Source organism: Zingiber officinale, chromosome 4B (assembly GCF_018446385.1).
Source record: "Zingiber officinale cultivar Zhangliang chromosome 4B, Zo_v1.1, whole genome shotgun sequence".
Lineage (NCBI taxonomy): Eukaryota > Viridiplantae > Streptophyta > Magnoliopsida > Zingiberales > Zingiberaceae > Zingiber > Zingiber officinale.
Window position 1 is genome coordinate 140,868,877 of NC_055993.1, and position 26,984 is coordinate 140,895,860.

At 34.2% G+C, this 26,984-nt stretch overlaps 1 long non-coding RNA gene across 1 annotated transcript; it reads right to left on the minus strand.

The window, feature by feature from the left end:
* Positions 1 to 16,122: 16,122 nt before the first annotated feature.
* LOC121978053 lies at positions 16,123 to 17,161 on the minus strand. Its single transcript, XR_006111123.1, has 3 exons — positions 17,103 to 17,161; positions 16,920 to 16,954; positions 16,123 to 16,336 (listed from the first exon to the last, which is right to left on the minus strand). It is a non-coding gene; the product is annotated as an uncharacterized LOC121978053 (long non-coding RNA).
* Between the last annotated feature and the right edge of the window lie 9,823 nt (positions 17,162 to 26,984).

The window sequence follows — 26,984 nt, forward strand, 5'->3', positions numbered from 1 at the left end:
GTAATTTCTCCTGAGAGGAGTAGGTGATGGCGCATTCCCCGAAAAGGGAACAGTAGGCGTAGGATCGACATAGAGTTTTAGCGAAACTCAAACTCAGGACCGAATAGTCTGACTAACTCATTTTTGCAACAAAGAGAAGTGCAAAAAAGGGGAGTTCGGGCGGGTGTTGCAGGCACTCGAGCGGTTCAGGCACCCGGGCCATCCAGGCATCTGGACCAGAAAAGTTATCCTGAACATTATTTGGAGCGCGACAACTGGTCAAACTCACGTCAACAATCCAGGCGCCCGGAGGGGTTCCAGGCGCCCATAATGGGTTATAAAAAGAGGCTTGAACCAGTTGGCTCAAGAACATCATTCCAAAGTTCTTCTTCTCTTGCGCGCTGCTTAGAAAAAGCTTCCACGACGCCAAAAAGCCGCTCCAATGACGATTATGCTGAAGATTTCATTCTCCAAAATCGTCAGTATTTTTATTGTTCAAATTACTTGTAATCATTCGAAACTATAATTGTATTCTTTGATTGATTAGTGATTGTCCAAAGAAAACACTCTCACGTGCGGGCCTTGGAGTAGGAGTCATCATGGGCTCCGAACCAAATAAGTTTTGAATAATTCAATTGACTTTTCGTCTCTTTATTTATTCCACTGTGTTCTTTTCGAAGTTTTAAACGAACGTGAAAGCCACGAGTGCTATTCACCTCCTTCTTACACGTCTGGATCCTACAATTACAACATAACAAACTCATAACATATAACAAATGCACAGTACATCACAGACAACACAATAATCCATATGAACTAAAATGAACAATAAATGCATAATAGTAAATCCAAACACATGTCCAAATCTAATACAAGATAAAGTTTGTCATCCTAATGAAAATAAGGAAAAAGATAAAATAATCTAATACAATACATCCTAAGGGAAGTCATGAACAAAATTATCTCTGGGTCCTACATGAAATTTCATTGAGATTAGTTGTGAATAGAAAATGCGATGTTAAATTACAAAAGACATAACTACTTATCTTAAACTGATAAGTAGTTTAGCTAGCAGATATTCTTTAAAAAAACATACCTACGTCTCTGGGATAAAAAAAATACAAAATTTAAAAATGATCATGGAAATGTATAATACAATTAGAGATGCATATAATTATTTGAAAATAGAATTATTTTTTACTAAAATTAAAAGTTAAGATAAATGGTACATACCTCAAAATAATCTACTCCGCGGGAGAATCGTTGGTATACACTATGCCTCCATTCTCAAAGGTATTCGGGTCATACACCGTGCCTCCCAGACTCTCATGCCGCTCGATCGAGTTATAAGGGAACATGCTCTCGTGCCTGTCCTAGACTCTCGTACCGACTAACCGAGTTATGAGCGAACATGCTCTCGCACCCTTGTTCCAAAACATTCAGGTCATACACTGTGCATCCATTCTCCAAGGTATTCAAGTCATACACTGTGCCTCCAAACTCCCGCACTGCCCGACCGAGTTATAAGCAAGTCTGCTCTCAAGCTTGTCCAGATTCTCGTGTCGCCCTGCCAATTTATGAGCGAGCCTATTCTTATACTTGTCTCAGACTCTCATGCCGACCAATTGAGTTATAAGTAAGCATGCTCTCACACTCATGTTCCAAGGTATTCGGGTAATATACCGTTCCTTCCAGACTCTCGCGTCATCCAGCTGAATTATAAGCGAGCCTACTCTCGTGCCTATCCCAAACTTTCGTGCCGTCCGCTCAAGTTATAAGCGAACTTGCTCTTGCGCATGTCCTAGACTCTCATGCCGATCGACCGAGTTATAAGCGAGCATGTCCTCATTCCAATGTTCCAAGGCATTTAGGTCATACACCATGCCTCTATTCTCGAAGGCATTCAGGTCATACACCGTGCCTCCTAGACTCTCGCGCCCTCGGTTGAGTTATAAGCGAGCATGCTCTCGCACCTGTACCAGACTCTCATGCCGCTCAGCCAAGTTATAAGTGAGCTTGTTCTCGTGCCTGTCCCAGACTCTTGTGCCGACCGTACAAGTTATAAGCGAGCATGCCCTCGTGCTCATGTTACAAGGCATTCATGTTATACATTGTGCCTCCATTCTCCAAGGCATTCAGATCATACACTATGCCTCCCAGACTCTCGTACTGCTTGATTGAGTTATAAGCGAACCTGCTCTCGCGTATGTCCCAGACTCTCGTGTTGACCTGCCAAGTTATAAGCGAGCATACCCTCATGCCCATGTTCTAAAGCATTCAGTGTTGGAGTGTATACTGAAAGCCTAAGCTTTGTAAACATTCATTATGAATAAAGAATCACATTTGGTCAAATTGTCTATATTTAGTTGTAGTTGTTCAATTAATTTATACTGTAGGTAACATAGTATGTGGTGCCACACGCAGAAGATGATGTTATCAGTACCTTATAAATTATAAACAGTAGCTCACGACCAAAATGGAAAGGAACAAATCATTAGAAGGTCGTAGTGTAATTAGGTATCAGTTTATCTTGACTGTATAATTACACTAGTACACTTAGAGTGTAATGAGTACGACCATTTGATGTCATTTCTTTTATACTGACTTTATAAAGAAACAAAAATCTCGGTTATTATGGAAGTGTGTGCTCTTAATTCTAATATAATAACAAGCACATATATTTGATATTTATTTTTTTAATTTATCAATGAGTGAGATTTAGTTCGATGAATCAATAAGCCCGATAAGTTGGGAAATGGTATCACTTATAGTGTGTGTTGTTGATTATAGAAGGAAACTGTGTCCTAGAGATACTAGGTTGATAATGTCCTCAAGAGGAGCTCATAAGGATTATCATGTTAAACCCTGCAGGTGGACTTAGTCCGACATGATGATAAGGTTGAGTGGTACTACTCTTGGACTAAGATATTAATTAAATGAGTTGTCAGTAACTCACTTAATTAGTGGATATTCGATATCTTAAACACAGGGAGACTAACACACTTATAATAAGGAGCCCAAAAATGTAATTTGGGATTAGTGCGGTAGTTCAATAATAGTTCTCTAGTGAAATGAATTATTATTGATAAAATTAAGTTGTGTGTTCGGGGCGAACACAGGATGCTTAATTTTATCAGGAGACCAAAACCAATTCCTCCTCTCGGTCCCTATCGTAGCCTCTTATTTATAGAGTACTATACCCACCTATACCCACTTTCTATACCCACCTAATAGGGGCCGGCCAAGCTAGGGCCGGCCTAAGCATAAATTGGGGTGGCCGACCCTAGCTTGAACCCAAGCTAGAGGGGCCGGCCATATTAAATTTAAAAGGATTTTAATTTTAATTTTTATTATGTGGAAGATATAATTTATTAAAGAGAATTAAAATTAAAATATCTCTCTTGTAAAAGATCTACAAAAGATTAAAGAAAGAGATTAGATCTCTTTCCTTATTTGTAGATTGGTGAGATATTTTATTTTCTCTTTAAAAATTATTCACATGATGTTAAATTAAAATTATAGAAATTTCTTTTTATATGAAGAGATTTTTGAAGAGAAATTTTATTTTTAAAATTTCTGGAAACAAATTAGGAAGTTTTAATTTGTTGATTAAAACTTGTCTAATTTATTTCTCTTGATGTGGCCGGCCAATATTGTTTTAATTAGAAATTTTATTTTATTTTTCTCAATTAAATCATGTCAAGGAAATTAAGGAAATTTTATTGTAATTAAATTTCCTAATTTACCTAGGCCAAGGAATATAAAAGAAGGGGTGGGGGTGTCTTCACAAGACACAACCTCTATTATTTCTCTCCCTCTTTTGTTTCTTGGTGTGGCCGGCCATCATCATCCTCTCCCTCTCTTCCTCTTGTGGTGGCCGAAACATCCCTATTGCTTGGAGTTTTTGTGGAGGTCGGATACTACTTGGAGAAGAAGAAGAAGAAGGAGAGAAAGCTAGCATCTCTTGGAGCTTGGTTGGTGTTTTGATCTTCTTCCTTGGTGAAGCTTCCTTATTGTTGGTCGAACCTAGCTAGGAGGAGAAGAAGGTGGTTGGTGGTTTCTCATCTCGGAAGATCGTTGCCTACACAACGTCCGAGGTTAGAAGAGGAATACGGTAGAAGATCAAGAGGTCTTTCTAGAAGGTATAACTAGTAATTTTTCCTTTCCGCATCATACTAGTTATTTATGGAAATAATACCAAATACAATAGGCTTACATTCTAGTATTTCGAATATATTTTTCGAAGTTGTGTTCTTTTGTTTTATTTTTTCCTTGTGATTTGATTGTTCTTTTCAGTTAACCTAAAGCTATTTTAGGAAATTAAATATTAAATTTCTATAAAAGGTTTTATCTAGTCAGTGGTGGTTGCTCTCATATCCAAGAAGGTCATGTGCCTCGCCACGTCAGTACTGGGAACCAATTATGGAAATTAATATTTAATGGAATTAATAACTTAAGGTGATTTGGGTCGAACGTGTTAAGTTCCACAGGCGATCCAAAATTTAATTTAAAAGAACACATGGTAGCTAGGAAAAGGTTCAGACCTTTGTACAAAATTTTTGTACAGTGGAACCTCTAGGCTTTCCGAGTAGCAACCAACATTCAGGTCATACACTGTGCCTCCATTCTCCAAGGTATTCGAATTATATACCGTGCCTCCCAAACTCTCGTGTCGTTCGACCGAGTTATAAGCGAACTCGCTCTCACACCTATCCCAGACTCTTGTGCCTCTTGGTCGAGTTATAAGCAAGCATGCCCTCGAGCCCATGTTCCAAGGCATTCATGTCATACATTGTGCCTCCATTCTCCAAGGCATTCGGGTCATACATTAAGCTTTCTCAGCTCTCTAAGGCATTTGAGTCATATACCGTGCCTCCTCAGTTCTCCAAGGCATTCAATCATACACTGTATCTCCTCAGCTCTCCAAGGCATTCAGATCATACACTATGCCTCTTAAGCTCTCCAAGGCATTGAGGTCATACACCGTGCCTCCTCGGCTCTCCAAGACATTGGAGTCATATACCATGCCTCCTTAGCTCTCCAAGACATCTGGGCCATACACCGTGCGGTCCGTGCCTCCAGACTCCCGAGTCATTTAGTCGGGTTATAAGCGAACATATTCTCGCACCTATGTCCTAGACTCTCGAGCCTTTCGGTCGGGTTATAAACGAGCATGTTCTTGTGCCTATGTCATAAACTTTCGAGTCGTTCAATCAGGTTATAAGCGAACATGCTCTTGGGCCTACGTCCTATACTCCCGAGCCATTCGACTGGGTTATAAATGAGTATGCTCTCACACCTATGTCCTAGACTCTCAAGCTGTTTGACCGAATTATAAACAAGCATGCTCTTGTGCCTATGCCTCCAGACTCCTGAGCCATTCGGCCGAGTTACAAACAAACATACTCATGCGCCTATATCCAAGACTCCCAAGTCGTTCTGCCAGGTTATAAGCGCACATGCTCTCGCGCATATATCCCAGACTCCCGAGCCGTTCGACCGGGTTATAAGAGAGCATGCTCTCAGGCCTATGCCCAAACTCCCGAGCCATTCAGCCGAGTTATAAGCGAGCATGCTCTTGCGTCTATGTTCCAGACTTCTGAGCCATTCAGCTAGGTTATAAGCAAGCATGGTCTCGCACCTATTCTCAACTCTTATCACAACTGCAAACTATTCTAAAGGACAATGCTCCCAACATAAAACTTGAACGGCAAAAATATGACCAAGCGTCCAAGCCAATGACATTCAAGAACATGAATGTCTAGTCAATTCAACTGGCAACGTCCTTTGACTAAATTTGAAAGGGAGACTAGTGATACGATGAGTAAGGTGACACACTCGAAGTGGTGTTCAACGTCAAGAAAATCAGCTGATGTGGCAGTCAAAGTCAAGAAGGGGCCAACTCTCAGATTGTATCGATATCATGTCGAAATAAGTCTACTGTCCTCGCCGAGTGCTCTGACCAATCGAACCAAAAGGTCGATCGGACACGCTAGGCACATTGCTCGACTAGACCGAACTCTATATTTAAGTATAACGTCCGAGTGAAAAATGAACCCCCAACAAAAAATCCAATCAGATATATTGTCCAAGCGGGTTTCGAATCTTCAAGCATAAACTCGGTTGGATCAAGGCCGATCGGATCTTAGGGGATCAACTATAGGATTGTTACGCTAAAGGAGATGAATAGCGCTTGTGGCTTTTACGCTCATTTTAAAACTCAAGAATAACGGAAGAGGAATAAAGATAGAAAGAAAAAAACAATGCAAACACACCAAGATTTACTTGGTTCGGAGCCCGTGGTGACTCTCACTTTATGGTCTACACGTGAGAGTGTTTTCATTGGGTAATCACTAATAGCTTGAACAAAATTACAAATTTGAATTACAATAGCTATAAAATAAAGTTATCGACTGTTGGTGCAGGTTGCAGTAACGGTCTAACTCAGATTTTGAAGAATGACAAATAAGTTAAGTTAGGTATAATTGTGATCTAACTACTTTACCAAGTGTGCAGGAGTTAACCAGATAGGTCGACGGACCGACCGGATATATGGTGAGAAGTCCAAATAGGTTGATGAGCCAATCAGATATCTGGCGGAAAGTCCAACTATGCCAACGAGTCGATCGGATAGCTGGTGTGAAGTCCATCTAGGTCAACGGGACGACCGGATAGCTGGTGCAAAGTCCAAATAGGTTGACGGGCCAACCGGATATTGGCAGGAAGTTTAGTTGAGTTTGCGGACGGACAATTGTCAAACTGGTATGTAAAGATAAGTCACTGGAGGAGAGTGACTAAGTGAGAACGCGTCCCGGTTAAGGGGACAGTAGATGTCGGTCCATGTTAGGTCCATTTCGGATCCCTAATCTGAGACCTTGACTAGTTCCTAGTCCCGAGAGGATAGGAACTAATTACTACTACATATTATTATTATGCTAACACTTATCTTGCAGGTTATTATTTGATTTATTGGACTAACGTTATTTTGCAGGACAAAGGAGCAAGTTTGCCTTCAGATGAACAGTGTCCGAAGGCACCTTCAAGCAGCTAAAGGAGCCTTCAAGGTGCTTTCCAAAGTTATGAAAGGCGTCTTCCACAGGATGAAATTTAGACATCGTCGCAGATAAAAGCCAAACTGTTCAGGATAAAGTTTATCCCATTGGAGGCGCCTTCCAAGGCTATGAAAGGCGCCCTCAATGCCCTATATAAGGCAGTCTCGAGGGAACTCCAAAGTACAACACATATACGAGCTACTACGCATCTATTTGAGGTTCCGACTGCTCCGAGCTCTTGCTACGACTTTGCTACGAAGCTGCTGTGCCTAACGACTGCTCCGAGGACTTCTGATCGCGGTCGACAGACCGACATCAATACATGAACAAGCTATTGTTGGGACCCTTAGCGGCCGGCAAGAGGGGGGGTGAATAACCCCTACACAAATCAAGGAAAAAGAACCTTTCTCGGACTTATAACTTAAAATAATACTTACATAAATATAGAATGAATAATAAACTAAAAGACAGAGGCACAACAGGTTTACTTGGTTACAACCGGGAAGGTTGTTAACCCAAGGTAGATGAAGTCACACTAATTTCTCCTTCAGGTGGAAAAGCCTCTTTACAGCAATGAAAGCTCAAAATGACAAAGTTAAACAGAAAAGAAAGTGTGTACAAGTGTTGCTTAGATCTTTCTTGTTGTTGTTAGTTTCTGGGAGCAGGACTGCTTATACAGCCCTGCTCAGGGTGCTTAGAAGGGTTCCAGGCACCTAGAATGGGATAAAACTTTATCCCTGACGTAACGGTACACGCCATGTCGAGTTTGGCTAAAACTTGGGTTCCTGGCGCCTGGAGTCCAGGTGCCCCGGACTGGTCCAGGCGCCCCAAACTGGTCCTTCCACTCCGACTCCGCTCACTTGGGTGATTTCGGTCATCTGGAATAGGGTTCACCCAAACCCAACTTTCGATATTCTCCTTGAGCAAGCTTCCGCTCTGGCTTCTCATCCCTCGGAATCGTGCATGCTTCCTTCTCATCCACCAGCATACTCTTCAACAACTTTTCGTCCCTTAGACAGTTGCGTCTTTTGCTCATTGAGCAATCTTTCGCTCCGGCTTCTCGTCCCTCGGAAACACTGTAGGCTCCCTTCTCGTCTGTCGGTGTACTCTTCTGCAGCACTTCGTCCCTCAAATGCACTGAGCCCGTCGGCTCTCTCCCGTGTCATCCTTCTCGCTAGTTGCTTCTTTTGCTCGACATCCTGTCCTCCTAAGTTTCTGCACACTTAGACACAGGGTTAAACACAACATGACTTAACCTAACTTGTTTGATCACATCAAAACTACCTTGGGGTACCAACAACTACCTTATTCCCTAAGTGTCGGTAACATTTTTTGTACTTAAATTCTACAAACGGGAAGTGCAGTCTATTGCACTTCTCTGATATTCTTTGTACTCGATTCTCTCTTTTGGAGGTACCGAAAGAGGTTTTTAGTGGATTAGGTTTGCAGGACCAGGGTCTTGGAGTAGGAGTCGCCGAAGACTCCGAACCAAATAAAATCGTCTAAGTTTTTGTGTGTTATTTTTTTTTAATTTCTGTTGCGTATGATTTCAAAACGAGAAAACGAGTTGTTTTCAAAAACCACGTGATTTACCCCCCCCCCCTCTGTCACGTGCATATCGATCCAATACCAACAACTAGAAAATTAGCATAAATTTGTTCATCGATTGTCGAAGTAGCATTTGGGCATCGTCGAGTCGTTTCTGAAGTAGCACGGAAGAGCGAAAGATGTTTGAAATGTTGTGTTTGAGGTGCTGGTAGAATCCTCCTTTTATAGTCCACTCTTGGTGCCTAGAACCTCCCCCGAGTTCTCCCATAGGGCTGATATAGCGTGCTCTCATCAAAACTCGATCCGGCAAAAGTTATCCATCTCCGAGCGCCCAAACCACCCCCAAGCGCTGGATTGTGATGTAGGCTGACCAACTGGAGTGCGCCAACTCACTGCCTGAGGGTGCCTTGTCGATCTGACTCTGGGCGCTCAAACCACTCCCGGGCGCACGAAGTCCGGGTACCTGGACCACTATTTTTTCTAACCTTGTTTTCCTGCAAAAAAGAGTTAGTCAAGGTAAGTTTTCCTTAAAAAAAAGAGTTAGTACAAGTAATAAACAATATATTAAGTATGATTTGGACAACATCTGGACTGTCTTATCCTGACTTTGAGTTTCGCTGAAACTCTTGGTCGGATCGACACCTACTATTCCTTTTTCGAGGAACGTGTTATCACCTACTCCTCTCAAGAGAGTTTACCTTTTGCCAGATTGATCCTCCAGACCATCTAGGCTTTTGTTCAGCGTCCAAGACTTCATGCTGAACGTCTGATCCACGAGCTATCCAATTTTCCACCTGGGGTCCCCTAGGATTTTCACCTAGCATCCTCGACCCACCAAGACTTTGTCCAGTCCCTCGAACCAGGACTTTGTTGTCTAACAGCAGCTAGGACTTTCCATCCCCTAGTCCCAACTAGGACTTTCCTTTAACTAAGATCATTTAAGACTTTCTTGCAAACTTAGTTACACTTATTAGATTACAAGATAGTTTAACTATTAACCCTATTGTCATTATCAAAATACAGGTTTGATCATATGGTGCTCCTTATACCAATAATCTCTCCCTTTTTTATTATGACAACCTGGTTCAAAAATTAAGTAAAACGATATAGCAGTTCAAGAGAAAAAGACATAGTAATTTAATACTAAAGCAATTTTTTTTTAAGAATAAGTTTGAGTGTTACAATAACTTTTAAAGGAAAGATTAAGAAAATAATCTTTTCAATTTAACTCCCCTTAATTTATCACTCCCTCTTAACTTTCTTTCCTCCTTTACCATTTATCAAAAATAATTTCGGGAGAAAAAATAATTACTTAATTTTAAAATTAAACATTTTAGTTTTTCAAATACTTAATTTTTTGCCAAAGTTTAAACTTGAAAAAACTTATTATTTGAAACATCATTTAAAACAAATTATGCTTTTGAGATAGTTAAATTTTGCTTTGAAAGACTTTGAGAAGGAGAGTAAAAAAAAAATTCAAGTACAAAGTTTAACTAGAGTACTTAATTTTTTAGAAAAAAAGCTTACTTAAAAAATATTAATTAGGTTAAAAACAAACTATCTTTTGAAAATACTTAGTATTTTTTAAAAGCCTTGAAAAAAAACTTGACTTTTAAAAATACTTGATTTTTAAAAGATATCTTTTTAAAATAGACTTTAACTTACAAAAAACTCAATATCTATGAAAAGATACTTAAAGGTTTTGACAAATAGATTAGCTTTTAAATACTTAAATAATTTAAATTAGAACTAAGCTTTGTTTAGCTTTTAAAAATTTTGTTTTAAGAAAAAACTTAGTTCCAAAAAAAACTTTATTTTGAAAAACCTCTTTCCTTTGTTTTTGGTTAAAACAATAAAAAAAATAAAAAAAATAGGCAAGACTAACAGTATAATATTAGGGTCCAAGCATGAGTAACAATAACTAAAAAATATCTATTTTCCTAATTTTTCATCTCATCCTTTCTAAATTATTAAACATGTTAAACTTATGAATTTGTGTAAGATAAAATTAATTTTGAAGTTAATTTTTAAGTTTGAAAATATTATCTTAGAATTTAGAAAATATTTAAGTTTAAAATTTAAAAAATATTTAAATCTGAATTTTAAAAAATATTTACATTTTTTAAAAATATGTATGTTTGAATATTTAATTTTTTATTTTAAAAATGTTTAAATTTGAATTTTGAAAAATATTTAAATTCTAAAAAAATATTTAAATTTAAATATTCAAATTTTAATTTTTAAAAATATTTAGGTTTGAAATTTTAAGTTAAAAAAATTAAGTTCTAATTTTGAAAAATATTTAAATTTAAATTTAAAATTTGAATATCTAGAATTTTTAAGTTTTAAATTAAAAAATATTTAAGTTTAAAAAATTTAAGTTTCAATTTTTAATAATATGTAAGTTTGAAAATTGAATATTTATGTTTGAAAATTTAAGTTTAAAAAAAATTGCTTTGATTCAAAGATTAAGTTAGATTTAAGTTTTATTTAATTAATTTTAAACCTAAATCTATTTCACCCCTTTTTAGATTATCAATCATATAACCTTATCTAGTGAGATAGTTAATTTTATCTTCAATTTAAATTAAAATTTAAGGATTGATTTATATTTAACTTAGACTAAGGTTTAACAATTAGTCAATTAAACATCTATTTCAATAATTAACTTTCAGGCTGTGACAAGTCACTAGGTCTTCTTGGGTATTGTAGCAACAACCACTTCTAAATAAAACCTTTTAAAGAAATTGAATATTTAATTTTCTTTCTGAAAATCCTAGATCTAACTAATCAAGTATCAATCAAGCCTAAGTCTTTATCTATCCTAATCTAAGCATCAATCAAGCCTAAGTCTTTATCTATCCTAATCTAAGCATGTATAAGGAAAGCGGTAAAGCAAACATCAAACAAGTTTATCTAATAATAAAGATGATCTTTCTATTGACTCTCCTTGGATTATAACCTCGATAAGGGCTATCAAGGTAATGGATTTAATCCTTCGGGATCCAATATTGATCAAGTCTAACTTAATTAATCATGTTAGACTTGGGGATCCATACTTAAACTAGATTCTTAGTTGATCGATTCACTAAAGACAAGTAAGATTTGAATCGCTGTCTAGCCTTATACCTAAGTCCGGTTCGATTGTATAAGATCCTTTATTTTCCAAGAATCCGATCAAGATTCTTGAACCCCAAGGTGAACCATTCCAACGTGTTCTTAAGTCCTTTGACTTGAGTTTTTAAATTGAAATTTTCTTCCTCAAGTTGTTGGACTTGGATTGAATTTCCACTTTGAACTAACTCAGTCAAACGACTTGGGTTAGTCTTCTCCTTAAGGTATTCAATCTCCTTTTGGAGTGTCTTAACCTAGATATTGGACTTAGCTAATTTTCTTGATAAGTAAGAAATTAAATTACGTGATCTAATTAAGGAAATACTTATAGTGAATTGGGAACCTTTTGAACTGGATACTAATCTATGACTTCGCTTGGACTTAGCTTTCGATTTTGTCTCGAACTCAGATTCAGTCTCGATAACATGAGCTTACTAATAGAGCAAGGATGCTTGCTTGCTCGTGTTCTTCGTTGGAGTCTTCACAGGATTTGGACCACGTTACTTTCAAAGCCTTCCTTCTTCTTTGCTTCTCGTTTGGACATTCAGGCTTGGTATGCCCCTTTTTATTACAGTCGTAGCAGGTGACTTCGGACTTGACCTTTGTGTTTGATATTGGACTTGGTTGCATCGTTTTTGACTGGATCACCTTCTTGATCACTCTTTTGGTGAATCCCTTCTTCTTGTATAGTTTCGGAAATAGGTTCACGAGTTCAATGGTGATTTTGTCATCATCTTCCGAGTCCGATTCATTTTTGGACTCGAGTTCGGTCTGACGCTTGTTCCTAGACTCCTTTGTCATGCTTCTACCTGCAACCAATGCAATACCTTTCTTCAAATTCTGAAAATAGCTCGTCTAGTCTAATTAAAAAAAATGTCCTTATATACTCTCGGAAAAGCATTTAATGTGTATCTTATAGTATCACAATTCTCTACCTTCCGGTCGATTGCGTGTAGTCCATTAAGCAGGTCTTGGATCCGAGCGTAGAGTTGACTTGTTGACTCACCATCCTGCATTTTAATATTGTATAACTTATTTAAAATTATGTCATGTTTGCTTACCTTAGTATCGAAGGTTCCCTCATGCAGCTCGATTAGTTTTTCCTATAATTCCTTAGCGTCGTTGAAGGGGCCGACCCAGTTCAACTCTTCTTTAGTTAAGCCACATTGGAGAGTTTGAGTGACTTTCACATCGGCTTCGTTCTTCTTATGGGTTGGTGTGTCCCATTTGTCACAGGGGACGAGAACTCCGTCTTCGGTGGGATATGTGAATCATTTCTGAATGATTGTCCATATTTCCACCTGCGTTTTGAGATGTCACTCCATTCGGCTCTTCCTGTAGCCGAAATCTTCGCCAGAGAAGAGTAGTGGGCGTGTGGTATTATAGTCTTCTTGGTATGCCATTTGAAAACAAAAACTAGCACACAACAAAATAAGTAGACTTGTCCCAAGACTTGGTCTTGGATTAACAATGCGAAATAAAGAACTTATGAAAAACTAAAAGAATTCGAGTGGTGTTGCACCAACTTCGACAAACAAAAAAACTCAATTGTGAGAAAAATGATCAGAAGGGGCAATTATACCTATTCCGATTGACTCCAAAAAAATTTAAAAATAATATCACGAAAAAATTATTTGAATGGTGGTTTCACCAATTTGAAGCAACCTCGCTCTAACACAAATTGTAGGATCGTTGCGCTAGAGGAGGGAGTGAATAGCGCTCGTAGCTTTCACATTCATTTTAAAACTCGAGAATAACGACAACGGAATAAAGACAGAAATAAAGAAACAATGCAAATACACCAAGATTTACTTGGTTTGGAGCCTGTGGATACTCTTACTCCAATGCCCGCACGTGAGAGTACTTTCGTTGGACAATCATTAATAGCTCGAACAAGATTACAAATTTGAATTACAATAGCTATAAAATAAAGTTATTGACAACCAAAAAAGTAGCAGAAATTCGTTCGTTAATTGTCAAAGCAGCATTTGCCTATCGTCAAGTCGTTTCCGGAGCAGCGCGCAAGAGTGGAAGATGTTTGAAATGTTGTGTTTGAGGTGCTGGTTGAATCCTCCTTTTATAGCCCACTTTGGGCACCTGGAACCTCCCCCGGGTGCCTCCATAGGACTGACGTAGCGTGCTCTCGTCGAAACTCGATCCGGCAAAAGTTATTCATCTCTGGGCACTTGGACCACCCCTGGGCGCCTGTACTATGACGTAGGCCGACCAACCGGAGTGCACCAGCTCACCACCTAAGGGCGCCTGGTCGATCCAACTCTGAGCTCCCGAACCACTCTTTTTTCCAGCCTTGTTTTCCTAAAAAAAAGTTAGTCCAAACAAGTTTTCATGTAGAAAAGAGTTAGTATAGGTAATAAATAATATATAAAGTATGATTTGGACAGGCTCTGGATTGTCCGGTCCTAACTTTGAATTTTGCTGAAACTTTAGGTCAGACCGACGCATATTGTTCCCTCTTCAGGGAACGGGTCCTCACCTACTCCTCTCAGGAGAGTTTACCTTTTGCCAGACCGGTACTTCAGACCGTCTGAACTTTTGCTCAGTATCTGAAACTTTAGGATTTCATGCTGAACATCTGATCCATGACTCATCCAGTCTTCCACCAGGTGTTCACGACCCCCAGGATTTTCACCTAGCATCTTCAACTCTAGGATTTCGCCCAATGTCTTCAACCCGCCAAGACTTTGCTCAGTCCCCTAGACCAGGACTTCATTGCCTAACCACAACTAAAACTTTCCACCTACCAAACCTCAACTAGGACTTTCCTTTGTCTAAGATCACTTAGGACTTTCCTACAAACTCAGTCACACAAGATAGCTTAACCTTTAACCCCTTTGACATTATCAAAACACAGGTTCAATCGTCTGGTGCTCTCTACACCAACATCAGCCTCCCACTTCTCCAAAATGCAAGGCTCTCAATTTACATCCGCCCGACCCTAGCACTAGTCAATTTCATGTCAATCCAAGGTCATTTGGTCGATCAACCGATTTTGAACAAAATCGACTGATGGACCAAATGACCTTAGATTGACATGAAACCAGTTCCTATGTGTTCATCTACGTTTCCTTATTATTTTTGTGCCCTCAAACGTCAATTTGACGCAATATATTGAGAGCAATAATTTTTTAAACACAAATTAAATTTTTAAAATATATTCGTATTCAAAAAATCATTGCTCTCATTATATTGAATTAAATTGACGTTTCAGAGCATGAATATAATACATAGGAATTAGTTTCATGTCAATCTGAAGTCGTTTGATCCATCAGCCGATTTTCCCCAAAATCGACTAATGGACGAGCAAAACTGGCTGATGGATCGAATGATCTCGGATTGACATAAAACTAATTTCTGTGTATTCATCTACTTCTCCTGATTTTATTCATGTCCTTAAACGTCAATTTGATTCAATATATTGAGAGCAATGATTTTGTGAACGCGAAAATATATGAAAATTTTAATTTGTGTTCAAAAAATTCAGCTAATGGGCCAAACGACCTCAAATTGATATAAAACTAGATCCTATATATTTGACTAGTTCTCCTGATTATATCCATTCTCTTAAATATCAATTTGACATAATATATCACTACAAAAAATAAGGCATTTTGGGACGAATTTTGGGACGAATTTTACAAAAAAATTCGTTGCAAAATTTTTTGGGACGAAATCAGGGACGAAATTTTTTTCGTCCCAAAATGTTTGATGCCAACTTTTGGAACGAATTATGATTTGTTGCAAATTCGGCAACGAATTTGGGGACAAAATTGGCAACGAATAAAATTTTCGTCCCCAAATTTGTCGCAAAAAAGGAACGAATAATTTTTTTGTTGCAAACTTAGCAACGAATTTGGGGATGAATTCAGTTCGGAGGAAATAATTTTTTGTTGCCAAATTTGTCCCTATTTTTGCAACAAAATTGGGGACGAATTCAGTGACAAATTATTTTTTGTTGCTAAGTTTGTCCCTAATATTGCAACGAATTTGGGGACGAATTCGGTGACAAATTTTTTTTGTTGCCAAATTTGTCCCTAATTTTGCAACGAATAATAAATTTGTTGCAAAATTTTAAGCATTTGCGACAAATTTGGGGACAAAAATACTAATTTAATTAATAAATAAATTTTCGTCCCAAAATTCGTCCCAGAATCTGGGACGAATTTTGGGATGAATTTGTGGATTCGTCCCAAATTCTGGGACGAATCCACATATTCGTCCCAAATTCTGGATTCGATACAATTACGATAGAGTGGGAACAAATCGTTTTCGTCGCCAAATTCGTCCCTAATACTAAATTTTTTTTCCAGATTAAATTTCTTTTTGCAATTCAATCCATAGATACATAAACACCAAATTCAAATAACATTTATATACATTCAACACATCTTAATTTCACATACAAGAGTAATAATTGAACTCGATCAACTCATAATTCAACAAATATAAAGATCTCAACAAATTTTACAAGATCTATCTTGTTCAAGCTTCTAGAAAATATTATAAAGTTCAACAATCAAATGTTATATAAGTCCATCATCCATCCAAGGAGGTAAATAAACTAAAAATACATCAAGTCATCTTCGTCTGCCCAAAAGCTTTGCACCCCTTCAAATCTCCTTTGCCTACATAACAACAAACAAATAAACCAGATCATGTGTAACAAGAAAGATCATAAATATAATACGAAATGCCCATGTAACAAGAAAGATTGGAAACAAGACATAACTGTGAAATTCCTTAAACATTCAAATAAATGTCCTATTTACCAACGATATGAACCATCCATGTCATAAAATTATAAGAAGTATCTTGAAGCTAAGTAAAAACATCGTAAATATGATACAACCTAATATAAATGGCACATCAAATTGTTATAATAATACCTATTTCACCATATCAATCAATAGCTACAAATATTCTATGTCCATGTGATCACATGGAGAGCATGAAAGATATTCTTAAAATTTCCTAACATATGAAAATAGCTCAAATGAAGAAAACACAAACTAATTAAACTTAATTTTTTTGTGATACAAGTGTTTTAGTAATCATGGTTACTTGGTTGTTAGGTAAACTCTAATCATAATTTGCAATTTGAACTAATAAAGCAGTAGTAATAAATTTCAATAAATTAAAAGCAATTAGAAAATAAATAAATAAATAAATAAATAAAATTAAAAGTTTAACATGTTACTTAATACTTACTTTTTTTCTCGGACCTTTAGTTCGCCTCACCAACCCTGTTAAAAACAAATTGACAATATTAATTAAAATAAAAATTAGAAAAGTTAACAAGCCATTGATTAATGTGTAAAACAGTAAACATGAGACAAATAATCATCATACATAATTATGGGAAATTTCTTTAAATAAGCTAACAAAACTTACCCATCGTCAAAAATTAAAGTCATCATTATGATTATCATCCTCCTCCTCCTCTTCCTCATTCTGCATTATACTTGAATTCTTGTTATACATCCAACTTCGCACATTCTGCATTTTACCTGAATTCAGCTATTTAGTTAAACATTATTAACAGAAATAAATCTTATCATTGAAGACAAAACAACAAAGAAAAGCTTATCAAAAAGAAGAAATACAATTAATCAACTATAAAATAATTATTTAAAGCTAACTTTATATACAGATCATTAAATGCATATTAATGAACTTAGAAATACCGAAAAGACGTGAACAAATACAGTTGTCTTCAACTACACTGAGATCATGCCAAATTGAAACCTGCACAAGCAACATTATCAATTATATAGTATTATTCTAACAATTTTAATAGAGTTGAAGCAATTGTAATTAAATTGAAATAATAATATTTTAATGGAACAAAATTTGGAAAAAAACAAAATTACTCTCTATATTAGAGCAATTGTGGATCAGAATTGACATTTTTTAGATGAAAAATAAAATATTTTGATAAGGATATTTTTGAGATAAAAAATAGAATAGGGTCGCTTCTGTTTTTTTCTTTAAAAGAAAATCTTTTTAATAATAATAATAATAATGAGCACCCTTTGAATTTTGTATCAAAGAAAAAAAAACATGTCAACTCTATTGTAATTTGTCCCTCCATTAATTAATTCCAATCTAAAAACTATCCTACAAGTATTTGTAATGATAAAGAGGATCAGTACACAGAAAATCAAAGGTAAATTTATACCTATGGTATACTGGAGCTCCCCATACATTTAGGATTCGAAACCCTAGTATCAAAATTTTGCCCTAGTGTAGTTGAGATTTTATTACTTCCACACCCCTAAACTGTACATCTATATACAAGAAAAACTACAAATCTTTATCCAAAAACAGCCCTAAACCGTATTTCACAGATCATTGGTCATTGACATCTAAGTGATCAAGAGTTGCAGTGCTTTTCTTTGTTAACAAACAAGAATGAAGCCCTAAATTTCACAGATCAGTACTCCACCATTCCAAATCTTGCGACATCAGTGCTAGCAGCGGCGACTCGCAGCCCGGAATTTGGGACGAATTCAGGATTCATCCCAAATTTAAGAAAAATAAAAATTAAAAGAAAAATCATTCGGAAGGCCTAAATATGGACCTAACGATCTCAGAATTTCATGAAACAAGTTTCTTTGGGTTCCTAATTTTCTTATGATCTTAAAAATACCCTCATCCGTAATTTTAATCTCATATATTTAGTGTGGTGATTTTTTAACCCGAATTTGACCTAATTCAGGTAAAAAAACATGAAACACAATATATTATTTTAAAATTAAGGAAGAGGATATATTTATGAATAAGGGAAAATAAGAAACTTATAGACTCTTGTTTCATGAAATTCTGACATTTGTAGATCTATATTTTTAGTTTTAAACACATATTCAAACATGCGTTAAACGCTAACATACTTAATTAATACTAAACTATCTATGTTTCACTAAAAATGGACCTAACGATCTCAGAATTTCATGAAATAAGTTTCTATAGGTTTCTAATTTTCTTATAATCTTAAAAATATCTTCATCCATAATTTTAACATATTATATTGAGTGCGGTGAATTTTTTATTACAAATTAGGTCATATTCATGTTAAAAAATCACCACACTTAATTTATTAGGTTAAAATTCAGATTTAGGATATTTTTATGATCATGAGAAAATTAGGAATCCATAGAAACTTGTTTCATGAGATTCCGAAATCATTAGGTCCATATTTAGGCCTTCCGAATGATTTTTCTATTATTTTTTATTTTTTTTAAATCTGGGACAAATCCTGGATTCGTCCCAAATTTTAGAAAAATAAAATATAAAAGAAAATTTATTTGGAAGGCCTAAATATGGACCTAACGATCTCGGAATTTCATGAAACAAGTTTCTATGGATTTCTAATTTTCTCGTGATCTTAAAAATATCTTTATCCATAATTTTAACATAATATATTAAATGCGGTGAATTTTTTATTATGAATTTGGTCAAATTCGGGTTAAAAAATCACCATACTAAATATATGAGGTTAAAATTTTGGATGAGGATATTTTTAAGATCATGAGAAAATTAGCAACCCATAGAAACTTGTTTTATGAAATTCCGAGATCGTTAGGTCCATATATAGGCCTTCCAAATAAATTTTCTTTTATTTTTTATTTTTTTAAATTTGGAACGAATTCCAGATTCGTCCCAAAATCTGGGACGAATCCAGAAATTTGTCCCAAATTTTGGGACGAATTCCTGGATTCGTCCCAAATTTTGGGACGAATCCAGGATTTATCCCAAATTTAAGAAAAATAAAAATTAAAAGAAAAATCATTCGGAAGGCCTATATATGGACCTAACGATCTCGGAATTTCATGAAACAAGTTTCTTTGGGTTCCTAATTTTCTCATGATCTTAAAAATACCCTCATCCATACTTTTAATCTCATATATTTAGCGTGGTGATTTTTTAACTCGAATTTGACCTAATTCAGGTAAAAAAACACGAAACACAATATATTATTTTAAAATTAAGGATGAGGATATATTTATGAATAAGGGAAAATAAGAAACTTATAGACTCTTGTTTCATGAAATTCTGACATTTGTAGATCTATATTTTTAGTTTTAAACACATATTCAAGCATGTGTTAAACGCTAACATACTTAATTAATACTAAACTATCTATGTTTCACTAAATATGGACCTAACAATCTCGGAATTTCATGAAATAAGTTTCTATAGGTTCCTAATTTTCTTATAATCTTAAAAATATATTCATCCATAATTTTAACATATTATATTGAGTGCGGTGAATTTTTTATTACAAATTAGGTCATATTCATGTTAAAAAATCACCACACTTAATTTATTAGGTTAAAATTCAGATTTAGGATATTTTTATGATCATGAGAAACTTAGAAATCCATAGAAACTTGTTTCATGAAATTCCGAGATCATTAGGTCCATATTTAGGCCTTCAGAATGATTTTTCTATTATTTTTTATTTTTTTTAAATCTAGGACGAATCCTGGATTCGTCCCAAAAATCTGGGACGAATCCAGAAATTTGTCCCAGATTTTGGGACGAATTTCTGGATTCGTCCCAGATTTTGGGACGAATCCAGGATTCGTCCCAAATTTTAGAAAAATAAAATATAAAAGAAATTTTATTTGGAAGGCCTAAATATGGACCTAACGATCTCGGAATTTCAAGAAACAAGTTTCTATGGATTTCTAATTTTCTCGTGATCTTAAAAATATCTTTATCCATAATTTTAACATAATATATTAAATGCGGTGAATTTTTTATTATGAATTTGGTCAAATTCGGGTTAAAAAATCACCATACTAAATATATGAGGTTAAAATTTTGGATGAGGATATTTTTAAGATCATGAGAAAATTAGGAACCCATAGAAACTTGTTTCATGAAATTCCGAGATCGTTAGGTCCATATATAGGCCTTCCAAATAAATTTTCTTTTATTTTTTATTTTTTTAAATTTGGGACGAATTCCAGATTCGTCCCAAAATCTGGGACGAATCCATAAATTTGTCCCAAATTTTGGGACGAATTCCTGGATTCGTCCCAAATTTTGGGACGAATCCAGGATTCGTCCCAAATTTTGGGACGAATCCAGGATTCGTCCCAAATTTTAGAAAAATAAAAATTAAAAGAAAAATCATTCGGAAGGCCTATATATGGACCTAACGATCTCGGAATTTCATGAAACAAGTTTCTTTGGGTTCCTAATTTTCTCATGATCTTAAAAATACCCTCATCCGTACTTTTAATCTCATATATTTAGCGTGGTGATTTTTTAACTCGAATTTGACCTAATTCAGGTAAAAAAAACACGAAACACAATATATTATTTTAAAATTAAGGAAGAGGATATATTTATGAATAAGGGAAAATAAGAAACTTATAGACTCTTGTTTCATGAAATTCTGACATTTGTAGATCTATATTTTTAGTTTTAAACACATATTCAAGCATGTGTTAAACGCTAACATACTTAATTAATACTAAACTATCTATGTTTCACTAAATATGGACCTAACCATCTCGGAATTTCATGAAATAAGTTTCTATAGGTTCCTAATTTTCTTATATTCTTAAAAATATATTCATCCATAATTTTAACATATTATATTGAGTGCGGTGAATTTTTTATTACAAATTAGGTCATATTCATGTTAAAAAATCACCACACTTAATTTATTAGGTTAAAATTCAGATTTAGGATATTTTTATGATCATGAGAAAATTAGGAATCCATAGAAACTTGTTTCATGAAATTCCGAGATCATTAGGTACATATTTAGGCCTTCAGAATGATTTTTCTATTATTTTTTATTTTTTTTAAATCTAGGACGAATCCTGGATTCGTCCCAAAAATATGGGACGAATCCAGAAATTTGTCCCAGATTTTGGGACGAATTTCTGGATTCGTCCCAGATTTTGGGAAGAATCCAGGATTCGTCCCAAATTTTAGAAAAATAAAATATAAAAGAAAATTTATTTGGAAGGCCTAAATATGGACCTTTCAAGAAACAAGTTTCTATGGATTTCTAATTTTCTCGTGATCTTAAAAATATCTTTATCCATAATTTTAACATAATATATTAAATGCGGTGAATTTTTTATTATGAATTTGGTCAAATTCGGGTTAAAAAATCACCATACTAAATATATGAGGTTAAAATTTTGGATGAGGATATTTTTAAGATCATGAGAAAATTAGGAACCCATAGAAACTTGTTTCATGAAATTTCGAGATCGTTAGGTCCATATATAGGCCTTCCAAATAAATTTTCTTTTATTTTTTATTTTTTTAAATTTGGGACGAATTCCAGATTCGTCCCAAAATCTGGGACGAATCCAGAAATTCGTCCCAAATTTTGGGACGAATTCCTGGATTCGTCCCAAATTTTGGGACGAATCCAGGATTCGTCCCAAATTTAAGAAAAATAAAAATTAAAAGAAAAATCATTCAGAAGGCCTATATATGGACCTAACGATCTCGGAATTTCATGAAACAAGTTTCTTTGGGTTCCTAATTTTCTCATGATCTTAAAAATACCCTCATCCGTACTTTTAATCTCATATATTTAGCGTGGTGATTTTTTAACTCGAATTTGACCTAATTCAGGTAAAAAAACACGAAACACAATATATTATTTTAAAATTAAGGAAGAGGATATATTTATGAATAAGGGAAAATAAGAAACTTATAGACTCTTGTTTCATGAAATTCTGACATTTGTAGATCTATATTTTTAGTTTTAAACACATATTCAAGCATGTGTTAAACGCTAACATACTTAATTAATACTAAACTATCTATGCTTCACTAAATATGGACCTAACGATCTCAGAATTTCATGAAATAAGTTTCTATAGGTTCCTAATTTTCTTATAATCTTAAAAATATATTCATCCATAATTTTAACATATTATATTGAGTGCGGTGAATTTTTTATTACAAATTAGGTCATATTCATGTTAAAAAATCACCACACTTAATTTATTAGGTTAAAATTCAGATTTAGGATATTTTTATGATCATGAGAAACTTAGAAATCCATAGAAACTTGTTTCATGAAATTCCGAGATCATTAGGTCCATATTTAGGCCTTCAGAATGATTTTTCTATTATTTTTTATTTTTTTTAAATCTAGGACGAATCCTGGATTCGTCCCAAAAATCTGGGACGAATCCAGAAATTTGTCCCATATTTTGGGACGAATTTCTGGATTCATCCCAGATTTTGGGACGAATCCAGGATTCGTCCCAAATTTTAGAAAAATAAAATATAAAAGAAATTTTATTTGGAAGGCCTAAATATGGACCTAACGATCTCGGAATTTCAAGAAACAAGTTTCTATGGATTTTTAATTTTCTCGTGATCTTAAAAATATCTTTATCCATAATTTTAACATAATATATTAAATGCGGTGAATTTTTTATTATGAATTTGGTCAAATTCGGGTTAAAAAATCACCATACTAAATATATGAGGTTAAAATTTTGGATGAGGATATTTTTAAGATCATGAGAAAATTAGGAACCCATAGAAACTTGTTTCATGAAATTCCGAGATCGTTAGGTCCATATATAGGCCTTCCAAATAAATTTTCTTTTATTTTTTATTTTTTTAAATTTGGGACGAATTCCAGATTCGTCCCAAAATCTGGGACGAATCCAGAAATTCGTCCCAAATTTTGGGACGAATTCCTGGATTCGTCCCAAATTTAAGAAAAATAAAAATTAAAAGAAAAATCATTCGGAAGGCCTATATATGGACCTAACGATCTCGGAATTTCATGAAACAAGTTTCTTTGGGTTCCTAATTTTATCATGATCTTAAAAATACCCTCATCCGTACTTTTAATCTCATATATTTAGCGTGGTGATTTTTTAACTCGAATTTGACCTAATTCAGGTAAAAAAATACGAAACACAATATATTATTTTAAAATTAAGGAAGAGGATATATTTATGAATAAGGGAAAATAAGAAACTTATAGACTCTTGTTTTATGAAATTCTGACATTTGTAGATCTATATTTTTAGTTTTAAACACATATTCAAGCATGTGTTAAACGCTAACATACTTAATTAATACTAAACTATCTATGTTTCACTAAATATGGACCTAACGATCTCGGATTTCATGAAATAAGTTTCTATAGGTTCCTAATTTTCTTATAATCTTAAAAATATCTTCATCCATAATTTTAACATATTATATTGAGTGCGGTGAATTTTTTATTACAAATTAGGTCATATTCATGTTAAAAAATCACCACACTTAATTTATTAGATTAAATTTCAAATTTAGGATACTTTATGATCATGAGAAAATTAGGAATCCATAGAAACTTGTTTCATGAAATTCCGAGATCATTAGGTCCATATTTATGCCTTCCGAATGATTTTTCTATTATTTTTTAATTTTTTTAAATCTGGGACGAATCCAGGATTCGTCCCAAAATCTGGGACGAATCCAAGATTCGTCCCAGTTTTTGACCCATTTTTTTCATTTTTTTCTGAAATATATTTCGATTCTGGAACGAACCCTGGATTCGTCCCAGAATCTGGGACGAATTCTAGATTCGTTCCAGAATTTGGGACGAATCCTGGATTTGTCCCAGAATCTGGGACGAATTTTGCAACGAAAATAATGTTCGTTGGGAATTTGCGACGAAAATATTTTGTTGCAGATTTCGTTTCTAATTTGGATCAAAATTTGTGTTTGTCGCCAAAATTGTTGCGATTTTGGGACAAAAATTTTTCGTCCCAAACTTTCGTCCCTAAATTATTGTTTTTTTGTAGTGTATAAAGAGCAATGATTTGTTGAATACAAATTGACTTTTTAAAACATACCAGTGTTCAAAAAATTGTTAATCTCAATAGATTGAGTCAAATTGACGTTTGAGAGTATGAATATAATCAGAAGAGGTAGATGAACACATAAGACTAATTTTATTTCAATCTGAGGTCATTTGATCTATCAACCTATTTTGTCTAAAATCGACTGATGGACCAAATGACCTCGGATTGATATAAAACTAATTCCTATATGTTCATCTACCTCTTCTAATTATATCTATGCTCTTAAACATTAATTTGATTCAATATATTGAGAGCAATAATTTTTTAAATATGAAAATACTGAAAAATTCAATCCGTATTCAAAAAAATCTAGCTGATAGACCTAACTACCTCATATTGATAAGAAACTAGTTCCTATGTATTCGTGTAGTTCTCCTGATTATATTTATATTCTCAAAAATCAATTTGATCTAATATATTGAGGACAATGAATTTTTGAACATAAAAATAATTAAAACTTTTAATTCATGTTCAAAAAATTCGGCTAATAGACCGAATGACCTTAGATTGATATGAACTCCGTTACTATATGTTTGTCTACCTCTTTTAATTATTTCTATGCCCTCAAACGTCAATTTGACTTAATATTTTGATAGCAATGATTTTTTGAACATGAAAATATTTTAAAATTTTAATTCATGTTTAAAAAATCATTACTTTCAATATATTGGGTCAAATTGATATTAAGAGCATGGATATAATTAGGAGAACTAACCAAATACATAGGAACTAGTTTTATATCAATTCGAGGTCGTTTGGCCTATCAACCGATTTTTTTTAACACAAATTGAATTTTTCAAATTTTTCGTGTTTGAAAAATTATTACTCTCAATATATTGAGTCAAATTGAGCTTTGAGGGTATGTATATTATAAGGAGAGGTAGACAAACACATATAAACTGGTTTCATGTTAATCCAAAGTCATTTGATCGATCAATTGATTTTGGACAAAATCAATTGATGGATCAAATGACCTCAGATTGATATGAAATCAATTCATATGTGTTCGACTACTCCTCTTGATTATATTCATACATTCAAATCTCAATTTGACTCAATATATTGAGAATAATAATTTTTCGAACATAAAAATATTTTAAAAAATTAATTCATATTTTAAAAAAATTATTGTTCTCAATATATTAGGTCAAATTGATGTTTAATTGTAGGGATAAATCAGGAGAACTAGTCGAACACATAAAATCTAGTTTCATGTCAATCCGATATAATTTGGTCCATTAGCCTATTTTTTTAACACGAATTAAAATTTTCAAATATATTCATCTTCAAAAAATTATTGCTCTCAATATATTCAGTCAAATTGACATTTGAAGGTATAAATATAATCATGAGAGTAGATGAACACATAAGAACGAGTTTCATATAAATTCGAGGACATTTGATTCATCGGCCAATTTTGGACAAAATTGACTAATGTACCAAAAGAGATAACTGAATATATAAGAACTAATTTATGTCAATCGTTGTTTGATGTATTAACCAATTTTATCTAAAATTAACTTTGAAAAAATAAATAAATAAATAAATCAGTCAACTGATTTACTTAAAATTTAGACTTTTCAACATAGAACGAAATCAATTAAACTAACTTAAAAAATCAATCAACTGATTTAGATAAAATGAAAAATAAATACAAAATTTGATAATTTTAAATTTCCCTGCATGATTTGATAATTTTAAAAACTTATTACATGATTTAATAAAAAAGCCCTTTATGTAAGTTTTCATAGTAATCCATCCGAAGTCCAATTCTGGTCCACCAACCAACCAACCATCACAAATGTTTTTATTTTTTATAATAAAAGCCACACAATTAAATTCAATTAAAGATAAAAAATCGAGCATTCTAATGCTGCTATAATATGATTTCAGAGAATAATAATAGCATTAAGTGATTAATTTTTAATATAAGAAGAAAAAAATTGTCATCCTCTACCCACTTAACAATCGACTATCCTTTTCTTCTCACATAATTTGAAGATGATCGTAAAAATTGAGATCATAGAATAATAACTTTGCTATAATGAAATAAGTATCAATTTTTAATATATACATGATTCGAAGGAAAAAATTCTGTCATCCTCTAACCACTTAACAATCGACTATCCTCTAACCACTTAACAATCGACTATAAACTGACCTTTCCTTCTCACATAATTTGAAAATGAACCGTAAAAACTGAGATAAACATAATCATCGTCTCACCTCTAGAGAGGGAAATGGGAAATGGATAATATCGTGGCCGTAAAAACAAGAAGATTCATAGTTCTGCTCTTGTCATAGCAACATTAGATAACATGTTTCCCGGACTGAGCTGAGTTGATACCCATAGACTATATAATATGTCCCCGCTGAAACTTGTTTAGAATTCTTCCCTCCGTTATCCCTGTAAAAG